The 24,365-nt window shown below is 54.7% G+C and overlaps 1 long non-coding RNA gene across 1 annotated transcript in view; it reads right to left on the bottom strand.

The window, feature by feature from the left end:
* LOC308572517 overlaps positions 1-23,711 on the bottom strand; it is a 216,625-nt gene extending 192,914 nt beyond the window's left edge. The window contains exon 1 of the long non-coding RNA XR_014001795.1: positions 23,683-23,711. This is a non-coding gene — a long non-coding RNA (uncharacterized lncRNA). The remainder of the gene's footprint in view (positions 1-23,682) is intronic.
* Between the last annotated feature and the right edge of the window lie 654 nt (positions 23,712-24,365).

Consider the following 24,365-nt stretch of genomic DNA (forward strand, 5'->3'; position numbering starts at 1 on the left):
CACTACGAGTCTCTTTTGGGGCGTGTCCCGCTTCTTAACAAAGAATACGGGACTGCCCCCCACTGCCTTGGACTCCCGGATGAAGCCGCGCTGCAAATTATGATCAATGAACTCCTTGAGTTCTTGCAGTTCGTCCTCTGACATGGAATACAGTCTCCCTTTAGGCAGCGCCGCCCCCGGCAGCAGGTCAATTTTGCAGTCATATGGTCTGTGAGGGGGTAGCCTGTCTGCCTCCTTCTCGCAGAAAACTTCCAAAAATTCAGCGTACTTGTGGGGAATCGCTTGCAGCGTGCCGAGCAGCAGCTGTGACTCCTCTTCCTCTCCTTCCTGCCTGGGCACGATGCAGTGTTCAGTACAAAAGGAAGAGCCGAAGATCAACTGCCTCTGGTACCAAGCCATCGTTGGGCTGTGCTTGTCCAGCCAACTCATGCCCAATACAACGGGCGTGTCAGATAGTTGAGTGACGTTGAAGCTGATGATTTCTTTGTGATTCCCAAGTCGCATCACCATTGGTGGCGTCTGCGTCACCACTTGCCCCCCGAGCAGCTCCCTGCCATCCACCGTGACAACCTGCAGGGGCAGTGTGGCCGGCAGCAACTGCACAGCGTGCCTGTCGACAAAGTCCTGCCCTATAAAGTCCGCATTGCTGCCTGAGTCAATGGTGATTGGCACGTCCATGGTGATTCCATTGGGCAGCTGGAGAGATGCTGTGAGCCTCACTACTGGTTTGGGCGGGAGGGGGTTCACGGGCTGTAAAATCTCTGGGGACTGCGTCACTAACACGTCTGGCTGGGCCCCAGTGCCTCTTCCTCCAGCCAGACCGCGTCGTTTCCCTGCTGTGGTCCTCCTTGCTGCGTTGCTGCAGTCACCATTGCTGAGGCTGCAGTGAGCTTGTGGGGCCTCTGGGGACACTCTTTTGCCATATGCCCTGGTTCCTCACAGACGTAACACTTCCTGTTCCCTCTAGGAGGCTTCGCTTTCACTGCTGCCGGTGCTAGGGCTCTGGTTGCTGACTGAGCCCTTGCACCTCCAACCTCCATAGGTTCGGCTCCTCCTCCTGGCGGAGGCGTGGATTGCGCCCGCGCTGCTTCTCTGGGAAGGAAGGAGGGGCCCCCGGCTGGTTCGCGCCCTCCACGCCCTTCGTCCTTGCTCCACGGACGTCCTTCCAGCCTCACCCCCACTGCCAGTGCCCTCTGAACGACCTCCTGGGTGGTTCGGGGTCTCTCCCCCCTCGCGATCTCATCTTTAATCGAGTTGTGCAGCCCCTCCCAAAAGAGGTCTCTTACAGGAGCCGAATCTCTGTCCCATTCCAGGGCACTGACCAAGGCGAAAAAGCGGGCATGATACTGCCTGACGCTGGCCCTCCCTTGTCTCAGCCCATGCACCTCCTTCCGTGCAAGATCCACGTCAATACTTGATAAAAAGCACCCATCCATTGCTTTAATAAAGGCATCCGCATTCTGGAGCGCCGGATCCTTATCTCTCCATAAATTGCGTAGCCATGCTTTCGCATCCCCATGCAGATGGGACATGATGAACCCCACTCTCTCTTGTTCATCTCTAAAGTCTTTATGCAGCAGTTGCAGTGCGCACAGTATGTCGGCTCTAAAGTTGGGATACTGTTGCAGGTTCCCATCGAAGTGAGAGACCAGCCCGCCTGTCCGTCTCGCCAACCCAATTCCCTCCTGCCGGGGTGTCTGCTTTGTCAGCACGTCTAACCTGACCTGGAGATCCCTGCAGGCGGCAGCTGCCTCCTCCTCTCTCTTCCTGGATGCGAGAACCTCGGCGTTCAGTTGTGCCACTGCTTTTCTGAGGTCCTCTATCTGCTGCTCAGCCGTCATGTCGTCTGCCGTTCGTGAGCTCGCTAGTAGGCACCTGTTTCTCTCCCCTCCTCGAGGCTGTAGATGCCCACAATGGAGAGACGGAGCTTACTGTCAGAGCTGCTTGAAGATCCTAGCTCACAGAGGATCACGCTAGCCAGCGATCATTAAGTAAAAGTCTTTATTGAATTACAGTTTCCATTCTCACGCTGCTGCGCGCAAACTCTACGTCTAGTAGCTAGATCGGCGAAGCTCCGTCTGAGTCTCCGCCCCGTGAGCACCAGCTTAATATCCTAGCCTTGCTCCACCTTTTCCGCCTGACTGTCCTCCTCTGGGTCCCTCTACCCCCCGGGGCCTCCTCCTTCCGGGATTCTTCTGACGCTGACCCGGACCCTCCTGCCTCCTTGCGCCGGGCTTTAGGACCTGGTTCCCTTTCGGGGCTGCTTACTGCGCCGCCTTCCTCTGCATTTGAACTTGGCGCGCGCGCCCAACCTTCCACCTTCCTCTTAACCGTTTCTTCGCTCCCCGATGGAGGTGTGGCCACTCCTGACTCATGCCCTCCCTCCTGTGGTGAGCTGCCAGCGCTTCCCCCCTGGCTCCCTTCCTCTTCCCTGCTTCCTGGCGGTGACGCTGGTCCCGATTTCCAGCTGCTCCCCCCTGAGTCCCTTCTGGCTCTATCTTCCTGGGGTGCCCCCCTTGCCCTGGCCACTGGTGCTCCTTTCTGTGAATCCTCTGATTCACTGGAAAGACTAGGAGATCTCGGGTCGTCGTCATCACTCATCTTTTCTTCTGCCTCCTCCCCTTCGCTCTCTGTTTCCTCCCTTGCCCGTGCCTCTGCTCCTAAACCCCTGACAACACCAAAGAACAATACTTTTTATTAAGCGAAATCCAACATTCTTCTTTCTATGTAGACGGAACCCAAAACAACCTGTTTTGCGTTGATTATGCTTATGATACTTCGATTTTCTATTTGTGGGTGAATGAAAACCGAGTGCAATCCAAGCTTCTTCTCCCTCTTTCAATTGAGATGAACCAAAACACCCATGCTTGATTTGGGCTGATAACATACATTTCGCTCTGCGATTTTTGGTTGAATGTGCATTGTAACCCCAAAAACACTTATTTGAAATAAGCCCAATCAGAGCGTTTTCATCTTCTTCCTATGTAGATGGAATCCAGAAGACCTTTCTGTTTGGTAGTGTGATTCTGGTGCAAACAGAAGGGGAGGGAAACGGGCGGAAGAGCCTGTGCTGCCGCCATCTTGGGCGAGGGCAGGGGGTACCGGGAAGGAGGTGCCACCGGAGGAGAGGCAAGCCGACAGGAAGGGGAGGGAAACGGGCGGAAGAGCCTGTGCTGCCGCCATCTTGGGCGAGGGCAGTGGTACCCGGAAGAAGGTGCCACCGGAGGAGAGACAAGCGGACAGGAAGGGGAGGGAAACGGGCGGAAGAGCCTGTGCTGCCGCCATCTTGGGCGAGGGCAGGCGTACCGGAAGGAGGTGCCACCGGAGGAGAGGCAAGCGTACAGGAAGGGGAGGGAAACGGGCGGAAGAACCTGTGCTGCCGCCATCTTGGGCGAGGGCAGGGGTACAGGAAGGAGGTGCCACCGGAGGAGAAGCAAGAGGACAGGAAGGAGAGGGAAACGGGCGGAAGAGGCGCTGCGACCTTGGGCCAGCAGAGACGTGCCGAGCCAGGCTGGCCCTCTCTCTTTCTCCCGCCCACTCTCTCTCTCGACCCCGCTCTCCCCAGGGGGCAGCCCTGCCCCCCGCCCCGCCCTCACCTGCCTTTCTCCCCCAGTGGCCTTCCTCTCGTGCCCCTTGGCGGAGGGATGGGGCGGGTGGGCCGCGGAAGTTTATATACAAGAATATACATACCTAGATATAGGTGTCCGTTTGTAAATAAATAAAAATAAAACGGATATATGTATATGTGTGTGTATATATGCAGTGCTTATTTTCTAAAAAAAATGATTGGGGGTACTCTCATTTTGATTCAAGAAAATCGCCATTTTTTAGTTCAAACCGGGAAAAATAAATACAGTAAATGGACAAAAGTACATTCACAAAATGTTTTATGCATTCCTCTGTGCCCCCCCCCCCGAAAAAGCACTGTATATGTTCTGCCAAGGGCAGGGTTATTTCTGGATCTGGAGCCAATAAGCACACCAGTGGATGAATAAGCAATGCTTTATTTGCATAAGGTTTTTTTTTGTTTTTTTTATAATAAATTTTATTGATTTTCCATGCAATTATACATTTTTATCCAAAATACAACAAATTATCTCCTTTTTTGAACTTCCTTCAGCGTCTCTGATAATCATCCATATTTATAACTTTAATTACACATTCCCTTCTTTCGTATTGCCATTATACCTCCCTTCCCCCACTATTTCATATTAACAATATTTTTCTATTTTTACAATGCCTCTTGAAATCCCACTAGAGTTGTGTTCACGCCGCATACGTTTTTCAGATAATCTACGAACTTTCCCCAGTCTTCGATGAACTTTTGGTCTTTGGTGTATCTGATTTTCCCAGTTAATTTGTCCAATTCCGCATAATCTGTCAATTTCAGTCTCCATTCTTTTATCGTCGGTATTTCCTCTTGCTTCCATTTCTGGGCCAACGAGATTCTGGCTGCCGTTGCTGCATATTGAAAGAGTTTACAGTCTTTTCTTCTTATGTCCTTTCCTAAGATCTCTAAAAGAAAAGAAAAGCCTCCGGTTTTTTTGCAAAAGTCAGTGGCGTAGCGTGGGTTGTCAGCACCCGGGGCAAGGCAAGTAATTTGCGCCCCCTAACCCGTGGATTTGCGCCCCCTAACCCGTGGATTTGCGCCCCCTAACCCTAACCCCCAGATGTTGCGGCCGGTGCGGCCGGCCCCCCCTGCACCCCCCACGCTACGCCACTGGCAAAAGTATATCTTAACAGTTTTTTCATTTTATTGTATATCATTTCCCAAAAGCTTTTCACTTTCTTATTCCCATCTTCTTTTTCTTTACATTTCCAACATTTGTTACACGTCTTATACATCTTTGCTAACTTTACAGGTGTGATGTACCCTCTGTAAAACATTTTCATAACATTTTCTTTCAGTGCCGTGCATGCAGTAAATTTTATATTCTCTTTCCACAATTTTTCCCATTCATCAAATTGAATATTATACCCAAAATCTTTGGCCCACTGTATCATTACCGATTTAACCTCTTCATCTTTCGTATGCCATTCCAACAATATCTTATACATTTTTGACTGAGTTTTATATTAATTGTTTATTATGTCTATTTGAAATTTAGATTCTTTTTCTACATAACCCCTTTCTTTTAAGTCTTTTTTAAACATTTCATTTACTTGAAAGTAATGCAACCAATCATATACATAATCTTTAACTTGTTCAAATGGTTTCAATTTCCATTTTCCTCCTTCTTTAATTACCAATTCACCATATGTACTCCAATTACCTCTCATATTAATTTTCTTAACACTCATTACCTCCAGCGGAGATAGCCAATAAGGGACTTTTGGCTCCAATATATTTTTGTATCTATCCCATACTTCTATTAAAGAACTCCTGAAAATGTGGTTTCCCGCTCAGGCTTGTGCGATTTTGAATATGACACCTGAAGCTGGAGGATGCCCCACGGCGATTGGTGGAGCTGGGATTGGGCTGAGGTGGGTGATGAAGGTGGGGCTCACACAAGGCACCCCTAAGTGTCCGGGTCAGGAGGGATGACCATTGAGTGCCTCCAGCTCACAACCCTGTGTGGTGGGCTGAGGGGATGGGAATGAATCATCCCAATAACAATTTACACCCGGCTGGGTGTGAACGGAGCTGATTCAGCCCTCTCTTTCTCTCCCGATAAGTATTTTCTATTTTCTAGGGTGCTAGTCTCCGTCCAGGTGGGCGCCGTGCCACCCGCCTCGCAAGCGAGACTCTTCCGCTACCACTACCAGCTTTCCAGGGAGAAAGTGGCAAGTCAGGGTTTGCTTGGGCCAATGGAACTCCCTGCCAAAGGAAGAGCCTCCGGCACTTGAATCCACTGCCCACCTGACTCTTCTTTTCATCTCTCAGCTGGCACCGAGTTCTGGTTGGGCCTGGCAAGAGGAGAAGCTTCTGGTCGACAGCGGTGGCAAGTTTCAGGCAAGCCTTCTCAGAAAGTTTGGGGGCTGTGGGACTGCCTGCCACTGGAGTTGCTATAATAATGAATTTTCCTTATGTTATTCCTGTTAAACTCCTTTTAAAGGTGACAGTGTTTGTCCACTTTTGGGACTGCCTGCCACTGGATGCCCTATAAAGATATGGGGCTTTTCAGCATGAAAAAGAAATCCCAATGACCCCTTTGGGACTCACTGCTACAGTGCCGGGGGGGCTTTGGAACTCCCTGCCACTTTGAAATGCCTCTCTGGGCGAGGCGTTCAGCAGGTGGTGGGTTCGAATTCCTCCCTGGCAGGAATGCAGACTTAAAGCTGCTAGTCTGAACCCGTGTCTTGCGGTGGACAACATAGCGTACGCAGCCGGAGGTGGGTGCGAGGAGCAGTGCCAGGGGAGCAGCGAGGAAGGTGAAGAAGCCCAGCAATTGGTGGATCCAGGGTTTGAGAGACAGTATTTTTGCACGGCTTCTTTCCGGCCAGAGCAAAGAAAAGTGACCATGAGAGTAGAGATAATTTATTAAATTTATCTGCTTTATCTGGTTCAATAATTATAATAATTATAATTATTATTTAATTATATATTCTAATTTTAATAATTACAATTACAATAAGAAAAGTAATCAAAATTACAATAAGAAAAATTGCAATCATTATTATAATTATAATCACTGTCAGAGGTGCTTCAAGATCCTAGCTCACAGAGGATCACGCTAGCCAGCGGTCATTAAGTAAAAGTCTTTATTGAGTTACAGTTTCCATTCCCAAGCTGCTGCGTGCAACTCTACGTCTAATGGCTAGATCGGCGAAGCTCCGTCTGAGTCTCCGCCCCTTGTGCACCAACTTAATATCCTAGCCCTGCTCCACCTTTTCCGCCTGACTGTTCTCCTCTGGGTCCCTCTGCCCCCCGGGGTCTCTTCCTTCCGGGATTCTTCTGACGCCGACCCCCCGGAACTCCCTGTCTCCTTGCGCCGGGCTTTAGGACCTTGCTCCCTTTCCTGGCTGCCTACTGCGTCACTTTCCTGTGCATTTGAACTTGGCGCGCGCGCCCAACCTTCCACTTTCCGTCTGACCGTTTCTTCGCTCCCCGATGGAGGTGTGGCCACTCCTGACTCGTGCCCTCCCCCGTGTTGCGAGCTGCCAGCGCGTGATCTCTGGCGCTCTTCCTCTTCCCTGCTCTCTGGCTGTGACGCTGGTCCCGATTTCCAACTGCTCTCCTCTGAGTCCCCTCTGGCTCTATCTTCCTGGGGTGTCCCCCTAGGCTCCCCCCTTGCCCTGGCCACTGGTGCTCCTTTCTGTGAATCTTCTGATTCACTGGAAAGACTCGGAGATCTCGGGTCGTCGTCATCACTCATCTTTTCTTCTGCCTCCTCCCCCTCGCTCTCTGTTTCCTCCCTTGCCCTTGCCTCTGCTCCTGAACCCCTGACATCCATCCCCCCTTGAAGCCCCCCGTTCCCCCCTCCCCTCCTTCCGGTGCGGGAACTGGGTGCTGCTGTGTCAGAGGGACGAACGTCGGATACAGTTCGCTTCCCGTGGCGGGCCTCCATCTGAAGTCTCCCGGTTCTTCCTCCCTGCTCTCGTCGACGACGGTCACCTCCGCTTCCATCTCTGTGCCGCCGTGCTCGAAACCAGGGTCGTCCCCGAAAACGTCCATGTCCGTCTCTCCCTCACTTCCTCCTGGCGGCGTTGCTCGTCCTGGACCTTCCTGCCACTTCCTGCGCCACAGCTCCTCTGGTCTATCGTCCCACCAATACGAGGGTTCTGAGGCAGATCCCGAGGGTGACCCCTCCGGGGAACGGGCGTCTCGTATCGGGTCCTCGTCCGAGTCGAACCCCCGGAACGTGCTGGCAGAAAGCGTGGGCGTGAAAAGCCAGTCGTCGAAAAAGTCTGCTGGCATTGGTCTATGTGGGAAGAGGGCATGAAACTCGTCTTTGAGCAGAGGTTCGTCCAAGGCGTAGCCCGGCACCCAGCTGTTCGCACTGGCCGGGGTGCCCTCCTTGGCGAGAAGGTATTCTACCCCTTCTTCTGGAGTCCAAAGGTATTCTCCCTATCTGGAGTCCAAAATCTCCGTGACTTCGTTGATGCGTTCCTCCTGTGCCACTCCCGCGTGCCCGGTTCCTTCTCTGAGCGGACTCGGTGCCGTTCCGGGTTCCTGAAACCTGTGCGGTGCCTTGTAGGGAGTGAGCACCGATCTGTGGAACACCGGATGCATTCTGGAACCCTCCGGAAGCGCCAGCCTGAAAGCCACCGGGTTGACCTGCTCTTCGACTTGGTAGGGCCCCAGTTGCTTATGCCCCAGCTTCTTCTTGGCCAACGACCTGGCCGGCACTGCGTGGGCTGCTAACCAGACCCAGTCTCCCACATGGATCTCTTTGCCAACCCTTCTGTGTTTGTCCGCTTGCACCTTGTATGCATGTTTGGCCAGCTCCAGGTGCCGCCGCAGCTGATCGTGGACCTCCTGCAACTCCGACGCGAACGCATCTGCTGTCTGTGGCTCCCCCTCCCCCATCCTTTCCAGTCCCGGGAAGGTTCTGGGGTGCCTCCCGTTGTTGGCGAAGAACGGCGTGACCCCCGTGGACACGTGCTTCGTGTTGTTGTAGGCAAACTCGGCGAGCGGCAGGTAATCCACCCACATCGCAGGCTGTTGATTCGCATAACATCTCAGGTACTGCTGCATGATGGCATTGACCCTCTCCGCCTGCCCGTTGGTCTGCGGGTGTCTCGCCGACGCCAGGTTGATCTTGACGTTCAGGAAGCCCATCAGCTTCTGCCAGAAATTCGAGATGAACTGCCGCCCGCGGTCGGACAGAATGGACCGTGGCAGACCGTGAACCTTGAACACGTGGTCTATGAACAGTTTGGCGGTTTGCTCCGCCGTGGCCACCTTGGCACACGGAATGAAATGTGCCATCTTGGAGAACAAGTCCACCACCACCAGCACGGCCGTCTTGCCCCTCGAGCTGGGCAGATCCGTGACAAAGTCCAGGGCCACTCTCTCCCATGGTTCGACCGGAGTTTGCAGCGGTTCCAACAGTCCGGCCGGCGGTTTGTGCACCGGTTTGGCCCTCTGGCAGGTGTCACACCGTAGTCCGCGACTTCCCCTCTCATTCCGGGCCACCAGAAGTCCCTGGCGACTAATTCCACCGTCTTCTCCTTGCTAAAGTGCCCGGCAGTGGGCGCGTCGTGCAGCTGCTGCAGTACCTTGGCGCGAAGTTCGTCTCCCGGCACGTAGATGGCCCCTTTACGAATGAGCAATCCATCCCTCAGCTGGAACTCGTCGGTCGCTGCCGTGCCCCTGTGCACCTCTGCCATCTTTGCTTGCGCGAAGGAGTCATCCTGCAACGCTCGTCGCACCGCCTCCAGGTCCACTGTTGCCGCAGCACACGCCCACACTGTTGGTGCGAAGATGTGCATGGCGGCCGCTGGCTTGGCGTCCTCCAGATATTGTGGCTTACGAGAGAGAGCGTCCGCCATGATGTTGGTGTCCCCCGGGACATACTCTATTCGGAAGTTGAAGTTCGCAAAGAACTCAGCCCAACGTATCTGCCTTTGGTTCAGGAACTGTGCCGTGCGCCAGTGCTCCAGATTCTTGTGGTCCGTGCAGACCTGCACCGTGTGCTTGGCGCCGATCAGGAAGTGCCTCCATGCTTTGAATGCTGCATGAATGGCCAGCAACTCCCTGTCCCAGATGGTGTAGTTCTGTTCGGACTTGCTGAGCTTCCTGGAGTAAAACGCTCCCAGCCGCCAAACCCCCTGCGGGTCTTTCTGCAGCAGGACTGCTCCCACGGCTCTGTCCGAGGCGTCTGTCTCCACCCTCATCGGCCTGCTGGGGTCGACATGCAGCAGCTGCTCTTCCGACGCGAAGAGACGCTTGAGTGCCTGAAAGGACTGCTCCGCCTGCTCTGTCCAGATGAACTTCTTTTTCTTGGAGCTAAGCGTGTCCGTGATGGCCGCTGTCTGCATAGCGAAGCCTTTGATAAACTTGCGATAGAAGTTCGCGAAGCTGACAAACCGTTGGACCTCCTTCCGGTTGCGTGGGCTCTTCCAGTCCAACACCGCTCGAACCTTGGCGCTGTCCATGGCGAGCCCCTTGTCAGACAACTTGTAGCCCAGAAAATCCACCTCCGTCACGTCGAATTGGCACTTCTCCAGCTTGGCGTAGAGCCTATGCTGCTGTAGCCTGCTTAGCACTTCTTTGACGTGTCTGTCATGCTCCTGCTGCGATTCCGAAAAGATCAGGATGTCATCTAAGAAACAGACGCACGTCTTGTAGAGGAGCCCCGCCAACACGTGATGCATGAACGCTTGAAAAACGTGGGAGCCATTTTGCAATCCAAAAGGCATAACTCTATATTCGTAGGTGCCCAGAGGCGTGAACATGGCTGTCTTCCACTCATATCCTTCCCGCATGCGAATGAGGTTGTACGCCCCTCGCAGGTCTAACTTGGTGAACACGCTGCCCTTCCGTACCTTTGCGAGGAGGTCGTCGATTCGGGGCATGGGGAAGTCCGACGGCTTGGTCACACTGTTTAAGATGCGATAGTCCACCACAAGTCTTTTTTGGGGCGTGTCCCGCTTCTTAACAAAGAATACAGGACTGCCCCCCGCTGCCTTGGACTCCCGGATGAAACCGCGCTCCAAATTATGATCTATGAACTCTTTGAGTTCCTGCAGTTCGTCCTCAGACATGGAATACAGCTTCCCTTTAGGCAGCGCCGCCCCCGGCAGCAGGTCAATTTTGCAGTCATATGGTCTGTGGGGGGGGGGTAGCCTGTCTGCCTCCTTCTCGCAGAAAACCTCCAAAAATTCTGCGTACTTGTGGGGAATCGCTTGCAGCGTGCCTAGCAGCAGCTGTGACTCCTCTTCCTCTCCTTCCTGCCGGGGCACGATGCAGTGTTCAGCACAAAAGGAAGAGCCGAAGGTCAGCTGCCTCTGGTACCAAGCCAGCGTTGGGCTGTGCTTGTCCAGCCAACTCATGCCCAATACAATGGGCGTGTCCGATAGTTGAGTGACGTTGAAGCTGATGATTTCCCTGTGATTCCCAAGGCGCATCACCATTGGTGGCGTCTGCTTCACCACTTGCCCCCCTAGTAGCTCCCTGCCATCCATCGTGACCACCTGCAGGGGCAGCGTGGCCGGCAGCAACTGTATAGCGTGCCGGTCTACAAAGTCCTGCCCTATAAAGTCCGCATTGCTTCCCGAGTCAATGGTGAGCGGCACGTCCATGGTGAGTCCATTGGGCAGCTGGAGCGATGCGGTGAGCCTCACTACTGGTTTGGGTGGGAGGGGGTCCATGGGCTGTGAAATCTCCGGGGACTTCTTCACTGACACGTCTGGCTGGGCCCCAGTGCCTCTTCCTCCAGCCAGACATCGTCGTTTCCCTGCTGTGGTCCTCCTTGTTGTGTTGCTGCAGTTACCATTGCTGAGGCTGCAGTGTGCTTGTGGAGCCTCCGGGGACACTCTTTCGCCATATGCCCTGGATCCTCGCAGATGTAACACTTCCTGTTCCCTCTAGGAGGCTTCGCTTTCACTGTTGTCGGTGCTAGGGCTCTGGCTGCTGACTGAGCCCTTGCACTTCCAACCTCCATAGGTTCCACCCCTCCTCCTGGCGGAGGCATGGATTGCGCACGCGCTGCTTCTCTGGGAAGGAAGGAGGAGCCCCTGGCTGGTTCGCGCCCTCCACGCCCTTCGTCCCTGCTCCACGGACGTTCTTCCAGCCGCACCCCCACGGCTAGCGCCCTCTGAACGATCTCCTGCATGGTCCGGGGTCTCTCCCCCCTCGCAATTTCATCTTTAACAGAGCCGTGCAATCCCTCCCAAAACAGGTCTCTTACAGGAGCCGAATCCCTGTCCCATTCCAGAGCACTGACCAAAGCGAAAAAGCGGGCATGATACTGCCTTACGCTGGCCCTCCCTTGTTTCAGTCCATGTATCTGCTGCCGAGCAAGATCCACGTCAATGCTTGATAAAAAACACCCATCCATCGCTTTAATAAAGGCATCCGCATTTTGGAGCGCCGGATCCTTATCCCTCCACAAATTGCGCAGCCATGCTTTAGCTTCCCCATGCAAATGGGACATGATGAACCCCACTTTCTCTTGCTCATCTCTAAAGTCTTTTTTCAGCAGTTCCAGTGCGCACATTACATCTGCTCTAAAGTTGGGGTACTGCTGCAGGTTCCCATCGAAGTGAGAGACCAGACCGCCTGTTCGTCTCGCCAACCCAATTCCCTCCTGTTTGGGTGTCAGTTGCCCTTGCTTCGTAAGCATGTCCAACCTGACCTGGAGATCCCTGCAGGCGGCAGCTGCCTCCTCCTCTCTCTTCCTGGATGCGAGAGCCTCGGCATTCAGTTGTGACACTGCTTTTCTGAGTTCCTCTATCTGCTGCTGTCAGGGCTGACACTCAGTCCCAGCTCACATAGGACCACGTTAGCCAGCGTTCAGGTTAAAAGAGTCTTTATTGGATTACAGCTTCCATTTCCAAACTGCAATATGCAGCCCTACTTCTTCTAGGTCAGACCGGCGAAGACCCGTCTGAGTCTCCGCCTCTAGCACACCAGCTTAATACCCTAGCCTTGCTCCACCTCCTGCGCCTTTCCCTCCGTCTCTGGGTCCTTCTGCCCCCCGGGGTCTCCTTTTTCCTACTCTCTTCTGACGCGGACCCCCCTGACCCTTCCGCCTCCTTGCGGCGGGCTTTGGGACCTGGTTCACTCTCTGGGCTGCTTACTGCGCCAGCTTCCGCTATATTTGAACTTGGCGCGCGCGCCCAACTCTCAACCTTCCTCTTGATCGTTTCGTCGCTCCCCGAGGTGGGCGTGACTACTCCTGACTCATGCCCTCCCTCCTTCTGAAAGCCTCCGGAACCCGATATCTGGTCCCCTTTCTCCCCGCTGCTCCCGGCTGGGTACGTGGGTCCCGATCTCCAACTGCTGCTCTCTGATTCCTCTCTGGACCCTTCTTCCTGGGGTGTCCCCCTGCTTTCCCCCCTTGCTCTGACCGCTGGCGCTCCCTTCTGGGAATCCTCGGACTCACTGGATAAGCTCGGCGATCTCGGTTCGTCATCCCCACTCATCTTTCCTTCGTATTCCTCCCCCTCGCTCTCTGTCTCCTCCCTTCTCTGCGTCTCTGCTTCTGAACCCCTGACATCCACCCCCCCTCGAAGCCCCCCCTTCCCCCCTCCCCACTTTCAAGGGTGGTTGCAGGGTGCTCCATCATCACAGGAGTGAATGCCGGATACAGTTCGCTCCTCGTTGCTGGCCGCCAACTGAAGACCTCCGAGTCTTCCTCCTCGCGTTCGTCAACGGTGAGCTGCTCCGCCTCCATTTCAGTGCCGCCGTGCTCGAAACCGAGATCCTCCCCGCACACGTCCATGTCAGTCTCTGCGTCGGTCGCTTGACCTGGCATCTCCAGCCACCTCCGGCGCCACTGCTCCTCTGGCCGATCGTCCCACCAATACGAGGTGTCGGACGCCGAACCCTCCGGTGACCCCTCTGGGGAATGTGTGCGCTGTGCGGGCTCCCCGTCCGAGTCGAAGCCATGGAACGTGCTGGAGGAAAGTGTGGGCGTGAACAACCAGTCGTCGAAGAAGCCTGCTGGCATGGGTCTGTGTGGGAAAAGGGCATGAAACTCGTCCTTGAGCAGGGGTTCCTCCAAAGCGTAGTCTGGCACCCAGCTATTAGCACTAGCCCGGGTGCCCTCTCTGGCTAGGAGGTATTCCACTCCGTCTTCCCCCCATCTGGAGTCCAAAATCTCCGTGACTTCGTTGATGGGGTCCTGCTGTGGCAATCTTCCCGCCTCCGACCGCTCCTGAGACGGACTCGGTGCGAAGCCGATAGAAGTTCGCGAAGCCGACAAACCGTTGGACCTCCTTCCGGTTGCGTGGGCTTTTCCAATCCAACACTGCTCGAACCTTGGCGCTGTCCATGGCGAGCCCCTTGTCAGACAACCTGTAGCCCAGGAAATCCACCTCCGTCACGTCCAATTGGCACTTCTCCAGCTTGGCGTAAAGCCTATGCTGCTGTAGTCTGCTCAGCACTTCCTTGACGTGTCTGTCATGCTCCTGCTGCGATTCCGAAAAGATCAGGATGTCATCCAAGAAACAGACGCACGTCTTGTAGAGGAGCCCGGCCAACACGTGATGCATGAACGCTTGAAAAACGTGGGAGCCATTTTGCAATCCAAAAGGCATAACTCTATATTCGTAGGTGCCCAGGGGCATGAACATGGCTGTCTTCCACTCATCTCCTTCCCGCATGTGAATGAGGTTGTACGCCCCTCGCAGGTCCAACTTGGTGAACACTCTGCCCTTCCGTACCTTCGCGAGGAGGTCGTCGATTCGGGGCATGGGGAAGTCCGATGGCTTGGTCCCACTGTTTAAGATGCGATAGTCCACTACAAGCCTTTTTTGGGGTGTTTCCCGCTTCTTAACAAAGAATACAGGACTGCCCCCCGCTGCCTTGGACTCTCGGATGAAACCGCGCTCCAAATTATGATCTATGAACTCTTTGAGTTCCTGCAGTTCGTCCTCAGACATGGAATACAGCTTCCCTTTGGGCAGCGCCACCCCCGGCAGCAGGTCAATTTTGCAGTCATATGGTCTGTGGGGGGGTAGCCTGTCTGCCTCCTTCTCGCAGAAAACCTCCAAAAATTCTGACACATACACTTTGCGATTTCTGGGTAAAAGTGCATTAATACCTGTCAGGGGTTTAGGAGCAGAGGCAAGGGCAAGGGAGGAAACAGAGAGCGAGGGGGAGGAGGCAGAAGAAAAGATGAGTGATGACGATGACCCGAGATCTCCGAGTCTTTCCAGTGAATCAGAAGATTCACAGAAAGGAGCACCAGTAGCCAGGGCAAGGGGGGAGCCTAGGGGGACACCCCAGGAAGATAGAGCCAGAGGGGACTCAGAGGAGAGCAGTTGGAAATCGGGACCAGCGTCACCGCCAGAGAGCAGGGAAGAGGAAGGGAGCCAGGGATCAAGCGCTGGCAGCTCACAACAGGGGGGAGGGCACGAGTCAGGAGTGGCCACACCTCCATCGGGGAGCGAAGAAACGGTCAGACGGAAAGTGGAAGGTTGGGGGCGCGCGCCAAGTTCAAATGCACAGGAAAGTGACGCAGTAGGCAGCCCGGAAAGGGAGCCAGGTCCTAAAGCCCGGCGCAAGGAGACATGAGGGTCCGGGGGGTCGGCGTCAGAAGAATCCAGGAAGGAAGAGACCCCGGGGGGCAGAGGGACCCAGAGGAGAACAGTCAGGCGGAAAAGGTGGAGCAGGGCTAGGATATTAAGTTGGTGCACAAGGGGCGGAGACTCAGACGGAGCTTCACCGATCTAACCACTAGACGTAGAGTTGCACGCAGCAGCTTGAGAATGGAAACTGTAACTCAATAAAGACTTTTACTTAATGATCGCTGGCTAGCGTGATCCTCTGTGAGCTAGGTTCTGGAAGCAGCTCTGACAGTATGTAATGAGACCAAAATAACAAAACGCCATATTTCCGCATCCATATGCGTAGAAAGAAGAGGAATAAGTTTCGATTGGGCTTATTTCAATTCATAGAATCATAGTTGGAATTTACATGGTGTTTTTTGGGTGAGCACCAGAATCACCCCCAAACAAAGCAATAAGGTGTTTTGCGTTCCATCTACGTAGAAAGAAGATGAAAACGCTCTGATTGGGTTTATTTCAAATAGCTGTTTTTGGGGTTAGAATGCACATTCAACCAAAAATCACAGAGCGAAATGTTATCAGCCCAAATCAAGCATAGGTGTTTTAGTTAATAGAAAGAGGACAAATAAGCTTGGATTGCTCTTTCGGTGTTCATTCTCCCACCAATGGGCAGCTCCGCAATCCAGACCCGGTCCTACAAATGCAAAGTGACGGCACCCCGCAAGGCAGGGTGGGGGCTCTGCTCCCTGGGGGCAGAAAGAATCCATTAGTATGTGCCTGTGTGTGCATTGCAGGGGATTGGACTGGATGACCACCAGGGTCCCTTCTAGCTCTACCATTCTGGGCTTCTACCTGTGTCTGTGTGTTTAGAAAGAAAAATTGCTATCGTGATTATAATTATAATAATGATTGCAATTTTTCTTATTGTAATTTTGCTTACTTTTCTTATTGTAATTGTAATTATTAAAATTAGAATATATAATTGTCAGAGCCGCTTCCAGGTCCCAGCTCACAGAGGACCACGCTAGCCGGCAGTACTGTACAAAAGTCTTGATTAAGTTACAGTTTCAATTTCCAAGCTGCAGCGTGCAGCTCTACGTCTTAGAAGCTAGACCGGCGAAGCTCCGTCTGAGTCTCCCCCTCCTGTACACCAACTTAATAATCTAGCCTTGCTCCACCTCTTCCGTCTTTCCTTCCTCCTCTGGGTCCCTCTACCCCCCGTGGCCTCTTCCTTCCTGGACTCTTCTGACGCTGACCCCCCGGACTCTTCTCCCTCCTTGCGGCGGGCTTTAGGACCTGGCTCCCTATCCGGGCTGCTTACTGTGCCGCCTTCCTGTGTATTTGAACTTGGCGCGCACGCCCAGCCTTCAACCTTCCTCTTGACCGTTTCCTCGCTCCCCGATGGAGGTGTGGCCAATCTTGACTCATGCCCTCCCGCTTGCGGCGAGCCGCCAGATCCCGATACCTGGGACCCCTCCCCCCTACTGCGCTCTGGTGGGGAAGCTGGTCCCGATTTCCAACTGCTGCTCTCTGAGTCCCCTCTGGTCCCTTCTTCCTGGGGTGTCCCCCTAGGCGCCCCCCTTGCTCTGACCACTGGCGCCCCTTTCTGTGAATCTTCCGATTCACTGGAAAGACTCAGAGATCTGGGGCCGCTGTCATCGCTCATATTTCCTTCGGATTCCTCCCCCTCGCTCTCTGTTTCCTCCTTTTCCTGTGCCTCTGCTCCTGAACCCCTGACATCCATCCCTCCTCGAAGCCCCCCTTTCCCCCCTCCCCTCCTTCAGGTGTGGGTGCTGGGTGCTCCGTTGTTATGGGGGTGAGTGCCGGATACAGTTCGTTTCCCGTGGCGTACATCCAACTGGATAAGTCCTGCTCTTCCTCCTTGCCCTCGCCGACGTCGATCTCCTCTGCTTCCATCTCTGTGCCGCCGTGCTCGAACCCAAGGTCCTCCCTGAACACGTCCATGTCCGTCTCTCCCTCGGTCTCTTCTGGGTACGTTGCTCGCCCGGGACCCTCCAGCCATTTCCTGCGCCACTGCTCCTCTGGTCGATCATCCCACCAATACGAGGGTTCTGAGGCAGATCCCGAGGGTGACCCCTCCGGGGAACGTGTGTCCAGTGCCGGTTCCTCGTCCGAGTCGAACCCCTGGAACGTGCTGGCTGAAAGCGTGGGTGTGAAAAGCCAGTCGTCGAAAAACTCGGCTGGCATGGGCCTGTGTGGGAAGAGGGCATGAAACTCGTCTTTGAGCAGAGGTTCCTCCAAAGCGTAGCCCGGCACCCAGCTGTTGGCACTGGCTGAGGTGCCCTCTCTGGCGAGAAGGTATTCTACTCCCTCTTCCCCCATCTTGAGTCTAAAATCTCTGTGACCTCGTTGATGGGCTCCCCCTCTGGCGACCCCCCCTGCGTGGTCCTTTCCCTGAGCGGGCTCGGTGCCGTCCCTGGCTCCTGAAATCTGTGAGGTGCCTTGTAGGGAGTGAGTACTGACCTATGGAAAACCGGATGCATCCTGGATCCCTCCGGAAGCGTCAGCCGGAAAGCCACCGGATTGATCTGTGCCTCGACTTGGTAGGGCCCTAGCTGCTTATGTCCGAGCTTCTTTTTCGCTAACGATCTGGCCGGCACTGCCTGGACTGCCAACCAAACCCAGTCTCCCACCTGTATTTCTTCCCCAACCCTCCTGTGTCTGTCAGCCTGCAGTTTGTATGCGTGCTTAGCTAGCTCTAACTGCCTTCGAAGCTGTTCGTGGACCTCCTGCAACTCTGACGCGAAGACGTCCGCTGCCTGTGGCTCCCCCTCCCCCACTCTCTGTAGTCCCGGGAAGGTTCTGGGATGCCTCCCATTGTTGGCGAAGAACGGCGTCACCCCCGTGGACACATGCTTCGTGTTGTTGTAGGCGAACTCGGCGAGTGGCAGGTAGTCCACCCACGTTGCAGGCTGCTGATTTGCGTAACATCTCAGGTACTGCTGCATGATGGCATTGACCTGCTCCGCTTGTCCGTTGGTCTGCGGGTGTCTCGCCGACGCTAGGTTGATCTTGACATTCAGGATGCCCATCAGCTTCTGCCAGAAGTTCGAGATGAACTGTCGCCCCCGGTCGGACAGAATAGACCGTGGCAGACCGTGAACCTTGAACACGTGATCTATGAACAGTTTGGCGGTCTGTTCCGCCGTGGCCACTTTCGCACACGGAATGAAATGTGCCATTTTGGTGAACATGTCCACCACCACTAGCACTGCTGTCTTGCCCCTCGAGCTGGGCAGATCCGTGACAAAGTCCAGGGCCACCCTCTCCCACGGTTCGAGCGGAGTTTGCAGCGGTTCCAGCAGTCCCGCCGGCGGTTTATGCACTGTCTTAGCCCTCTGGCAGGTGTCGCACCTCTGGCGACTAATTCTGTCGTCTTCTCAGTGCCAAAGTGCCCGGCGGTGGGTGCGTCGTGCAACTGCTGCAGTACCTTAGCGCGGAGTTCGTCTCCCGGCACGTAGAGGGCCCCTTTGCGGATGAGCAACCCTTCGCGTATCTGGAACTCGTCGCCCTTCGCCGTGCCCCTGTGCACCTCCTCCATCTTCGCTCGTGCGAAGGAGTCTTCCTGCAGCGCGCGACGTACAGCATCCAGGTCTACGGTTGCCGAAGCGCACACCCATGCTTCTGGTGCGAAAATGTGCTTGGCCGCCGCTGGCGTCGCCTCCTCGAGGTATTGCGGCTTCCTGGACAGTGCATCCGCCATGACGTTGTTGTCACCTGGGACGTACTCTATCCTGAAGTCGAAGTTCCGCAAAGAACTCCGCCCAACGTATGTGTCTCTGGTTCAGGAACCTCGCCGTGCGCCAGTACTCCAGATTCTTATGGTCCGTGCGGACCTGCACTGTGTGTTTGGCTCCGATCAGGAAGTGCCTCCACGCCTTGAATGCTGCATGAATGGCAAGCAACTCCCTGTCCCAGATGGTGTAGTTCTGCTCCGACTTGCTGAGCTTCCTGGAGTAGAAGGCGCACGGCCTCCAATCCCCATGCGGGTCTTGCTGCAACAGGACTGCTCCCACGGCCCTTTCTGAGGCGTCTGTTTCAACCCTCATCGGTTTGCCGGGATTTACATGCAGTAGCTGCTCTTCGGACGAGAAGAGGCGCTTGAGTTTCCGAAAGGACTGCTCCGCCTGCTCCGTCCAGATGAACTTCTTCTTCTTGGAGCTGAGCGTGTCGGTAATGGCCGCTGTCTGCATCGCGAACCCCTTGATGAACTTGCGATAGAAGTTAGCAAAGCCGACAAACCGCTGGACCTCCTTCCGGCTGCGCGGGCTCTTCCAGTCCAACACTGCACGAACCTTGGCGCTGTCCATGGCTAGCCCCTTGTCCGACAACTTGTAGCCCAGGAAATCCACCTCCGTCATGTCGAACTGGCACTTCTCCAGCTTGGCATACAGTCTATGCTCCTGTAGCCTTTGCAGAACTTCCTTGACGTCTCTGTCGTGAACCTCCTGTGATTCTGAAAATATCAGGATGTCGTCCAGGAAGCAGACACACTTCTTGTAGAGGAGCCCCGCTAACACGTGATACATGAAAGCTTGAAAACAGTGGGAGCCATTTTGTAATCCAAATGGCATAACTCTGTATTCGTAGGTGCCCAGGGGCGTGAACATGGCCGTCTTCCACTTGTCGCCCTCCCGTATGCGAATAAGGTTGTACGCCCCTCGCAGATCCAACTTGGTGAACACGCGTCCTTTGCGCACCGTCGCGAGGAGGTCGTCGATTTTGGGCATGGGGAAAGCCGTGGGCTTGGTTTTCGAGTTCAAAATCCTATAGTCCACCACAAGCCTTTTTTGGGGCGTGTCCTTCTTCCTCACAAAGAATACAGGACTGCCCCCCACTGCCTTGGACTCCCGGATGAACCCGCGCTCCAAATTATGATCTATGAACTCCCTGAGTTCCTACAGCTCATCTTCAGACATGGAATACAGTTTCCCTGTCGGCAGTGTCGCCCCTGGCAGGAGGTCAATCTTGCAGTCATAGGGCCTGTGGGGAGGCAGCTTGTCCGCCTCCTTCTCGCAGAAAACCTCCAAAAATTCTGCATACTTGTGGGGCACTGCTTGCAGCGTGCCTAATTGCAGCTGTGTGTCCTCTTCTTCCCCCTCCGGTCTGGGCAGGATGCAGTGTTCTGCACAGTAAGAGGAGCCGAAAGTTAGTTGCCGCTGGTACCAAGCCAACGTTGGACTGTGCCTGTCCAGCCAACTCATGCCCAATACTACAGGCGTGTCCGACAGTTGGGTGACATTAAAGCTGATGACTTCCCTGTGATTTCCAATTTGCATCACCATCGGTGGCGTTTGCTTCACCACCTGCCCCCCTAGCAATTCCCTGCCATCCACTGTGACAACCTTCAGGGGCAGCGTGGCTGGCAGTAGCGTTATATTGTGCTGCTCGATGAAATCCTGTCCTATAAAGTCCGCGTTGCTACCAGAGTCAATGGTAATTGGCACTTCCATTGTAAGTCCATTGGGTAGCTGGAGCGATGCGGTGAGCTGCACTACTGGTTTGGGCGGGAGGGGGTCTGTGGGCCGCAAAATCTCTGGGGACTGCTTCACTGACTCGTCTGGCTGGGCCCCAGTGCCTCTGTTTCCAGCCAGACTCCGTCGTTTCCCTGCTGTGGTTCTCTCTGCTGAGTTGCTTCTGTTACCGTCGCGGAGGCTGCAGTGTGCTTGTGGAGCCTCTGGGGACACTCTTTCGCCATGTGCTGAGGACTGTCACAGAGGTAGCACTTCCTGTTCCCTCTAGGATGCTTCGCTTTGACTGCTCCCGATGCTAGGGCTCTGGTTGCTGACTGAGCCCTGGCGCCTCCAACCTCCATAGGTTCCCCTCCTCCTCCTGGCGGAGGCGTGGATTGCGCACGCACTGCATCCCTGGGAAAGAAGGAAGGTGCTCCTGCCGACTCGCGTCCTCCACGCCCTTCGTCTCTGCTCCATGGACGTTCTTCTAGACGCACCCCAATCGTCAGCGCCCTCTGAACGATCTCCTGAGTGCTCCGGGGTCTCTCCCCCCGCGCAATTTCGTCTTTTACCGCACTGTTCAACCCTTCCCAGAAAAGGTCTCTGACTGGAGCTGAATCTTTGTCCCATTCCAGGGCACTGACCAGTGCAAAAAAGTGGGAATGATACTGCCTCACACTGGCCCTCCCTTGTTTCAGCCCATGTATCTCTTTTCTGGCGATATCAACGTCTATATTTGATAAAAAACACGAATCCATCGCTTTAATGAAGGCATTTGCACTTCGGAGCGCCGGATCCTGATCTCTCCACAGATTGCGCAGCCACGCTTTAGCGTCTCCATGCAAATGGGATAAAATAAACCCCACCTTCTCTTGCTCATCTCTAAAGTCTTTGTCCAGCAGTTGCAGCGCAAACTGCACATCTGCTCGGAAGTTGGGGTACTGCTGTAAATTCCCATCGAAATGAGATACAAGGCTGCCTCCTCTTCTCTCCAGCCCAATTCCCTCCGATTTGGGTCCCGGTTGCCCCTGCTTTGTAAGCACTTCCAACCTGACCTGGAGATCCTTGTAGGCGGCAGCCGATTCCTCCTCCCTCTTCCTGGATGCGAGTATCTCGGCGTTTAGTTGTGTCACTGCGTTTTGCAGGGCTGCTATCTGCTGTTCACTATTCATCTCGTCCGACTTTCGTGAGCTCGCGAAGCACCAATCTTCACCCCTCGCTGCGCCCACTCACGCTGCGAGGCTTTTGGTACAAAAGGGAGACGGAGCTTACTGTCAGAGCCGCTTCCAGGTCCCAGCTCACAGAGGACCACACTAGCCGGCAGTACTGTACAAAAGTCTTTATTGAGTTACAGTTTCAATTTCCAAGCCGCAGCGCGCAGCTCTACGTCTTAGAAGCTAGACCGGCGAAGCTCCGTCTGAGTCTCCGCCTCCTGTACACCAACTTAATACTCTAGCCTTGCTCCACCTCTTCCGTCTTTCCTTCCTCCTCTGGGTCCCTCTACCCCCCGTGGCCTCTTCCTTCCTGGACTCTTCTGACGCTGACCCCCCCGGACTCTTCTCCCTCCTTGCGGCGGGCTTTAGGACCTGGCTCCCTATCCGGGCTGCTTACTGTGCTGCCTTCCTGTGTATTTGAACTTGGCGCGCACGCCCAGCCTTCAACCTTCCTCTTGACCGTTTCCTCGCTCCCCGATGGAGGTGTGGCCAATCCTGACTCATGCCCTCCCGCTTGCGGCGAGCCGCCAGATCCCGATACCTGGGACCCCTCCCCCCTACTGCGCTCTGGTGGGGAAGCTGGTCCCGATTTCCAACTGCTGCTCTCTGAGTCCCCTCTGGTCCCTTCTTCCTGGGGTGTCCCCCTAGGCGCCCCCCTTGCTCTGACCACTGGCGCCCCTTTCTGTGAATCTTCCGATTCACTGGAAAGACTCAGAGATCTGGGGCCGCTGTCATCGCTCATATTTCCTTCGGATTCCTCCCCCTCGCTCTCTGTTTCCTCCCTTTCCTGTGCCTCTGCTCCTGAACCCCTGACAATAATTAAATAATAATTATGATTATTATAATTATTGAACCAGATAAAGCAGATAAATTTAATAAATTATCTCTACTCTCATGGTCACTTTTCTTTGCTCTGGCCGGAAAGAAGCCGTGCAAAAATACTGTCTCTCAAACCCTGGATCCACCAATTGCTGGGCTTCTTCACCTTCCTTGCTGCTCCCCTGGCACTGCTCCTCGCACCCACCTCCGGCTGCGTACGCTATGTTGTCCACCGCAAGACACGGGTTCAGACTAGCAGCTTTAAGTCTGCATTCCTGCCAGGGAGGAATTCGAACCCACCACCTGCTGAACGCCTCGCCCAGAGAGGCATTTCAAAGTGGCAGGGAGTTCCAAAGCCCCCCCGGCACTGTAGCAGTGAGTCCCAAAGGGGTCATTGGGATTTCTTTTTCATGCTGAAAAGCCCCATATCTTTATAGGGCATCCAGTGGCAGGCAGTCCCAAAAGTGGACAAACACTGTCACCTTTAAAAGGAGTTTAACAGGAATAACATAAGGAAAATTCATTATTATAGCAACTCCAGTGGCAGGCAGTCCCACAGCCCCCAAACTTTCTGAGAAGGCTTGCATGAAACTTGCCACCGCTGTCGACCAGAAGCTTCTCCTCTTGCCAGGCCCAACCAGAACTCGGTGCCAGCTGAGAGATGAAAAGAAGAGTCAGGTGGGCATTGGATGCAAGTGCCGGAGGCTCTTCCTTTGGCAGGGAGTTCCATTGGCCCAAGCAAACCCTGACTTGCCACTTTCTCCCTGGAAAGCTGGTAGTGGTAGCGGAAGAGTCTCGCTTGCGAGGCGGGTGGCACGGCGCCCACCTGGACGGAGATTAGCACCCTAGAAAATAGAAAATACTTATCGGGAGAGAAAGAGAGGGCTGAATCAGCTCCGTTCACACCCAGCCGGGTGTAAATTTTTATTGGGATGATTCATTCCTGTCAGAGCCGCTTCCCGATCCTAGCTCATAGAGGATCACGCTAGCCAGCGATCATTAAGTAAAAGTCTTTATTGAGTTACAGTTTCCATTCTCAAGCTGCTGCGTGCAACTCTACGTCTAGTGGTTAGATCGGCGAAGCTCCGTCTGAGTCTCCGCCCCTTGTGCACCAACTTAATATCCTAGCCCTGCTCCACCTCTTCCGCCTGACTGTTCTCCTCTGGGTCCCTCTGCCCCCCGGGGTCTCTTCCTTCCTGGATTCTTCTGACTCCGACCCCCCGGACCCTCCTGTCTCCTTGCGCCGGGCTTTAGGACCGGGCTCCCTTTCCGGGCTGCCTACTGCGTCACTTTCCTGTGCATTTGAACTTGGCGCGCGCGCCCAACCTTCCACTTTCCGTCTGACCGTTTCTTCGCTCCCCGATGGAGGTGTGGCCACTCCTGACTCGTGCCCTTCCCCCTGTTGTGAGCTGCCAGCGCTTGATCCCTGGCTCCCTTCCTCTTCCCTGCTCTCTGGCGGTGACGCTGGTCTCGATTTCCAACTGCTCTCCTCTGAGTCCCCTCTGGCTCTATCTTCCTGGGGTGTCCCGCTAGGCTCCCCCCTTGCCCTGGCCACTGGTGCTCCTTTCTGTGAAACTTCTGATTCACTGGAAAGACTCGGAGATCTCGGGTCGTCGTCATCACTCATCTTTTCTTCTGCCTCCTCCCCTTCGCTCTCTGTTTCCTCCCTTGCCCTTGCCTCTGCTCCTGAACCCCTGACATCCATCCCCCCTCGAAGCCCCCCGTTCCCCCCTCCCCT

The sequence above is a fragment of the Podarcis bocagei genome, assembly GCF_964188305.1.
Source record: "Podarcis bocagei genome assembly, chromosome: 13".
In the NCBI taxonomy this organism is placed as follows: domain Eukaryota; kingdom Metazoa; phylum Chordata; class Lepidosauria; order Squamata; family Lacertidae; genus Podarcis; species Podarcis bocagei.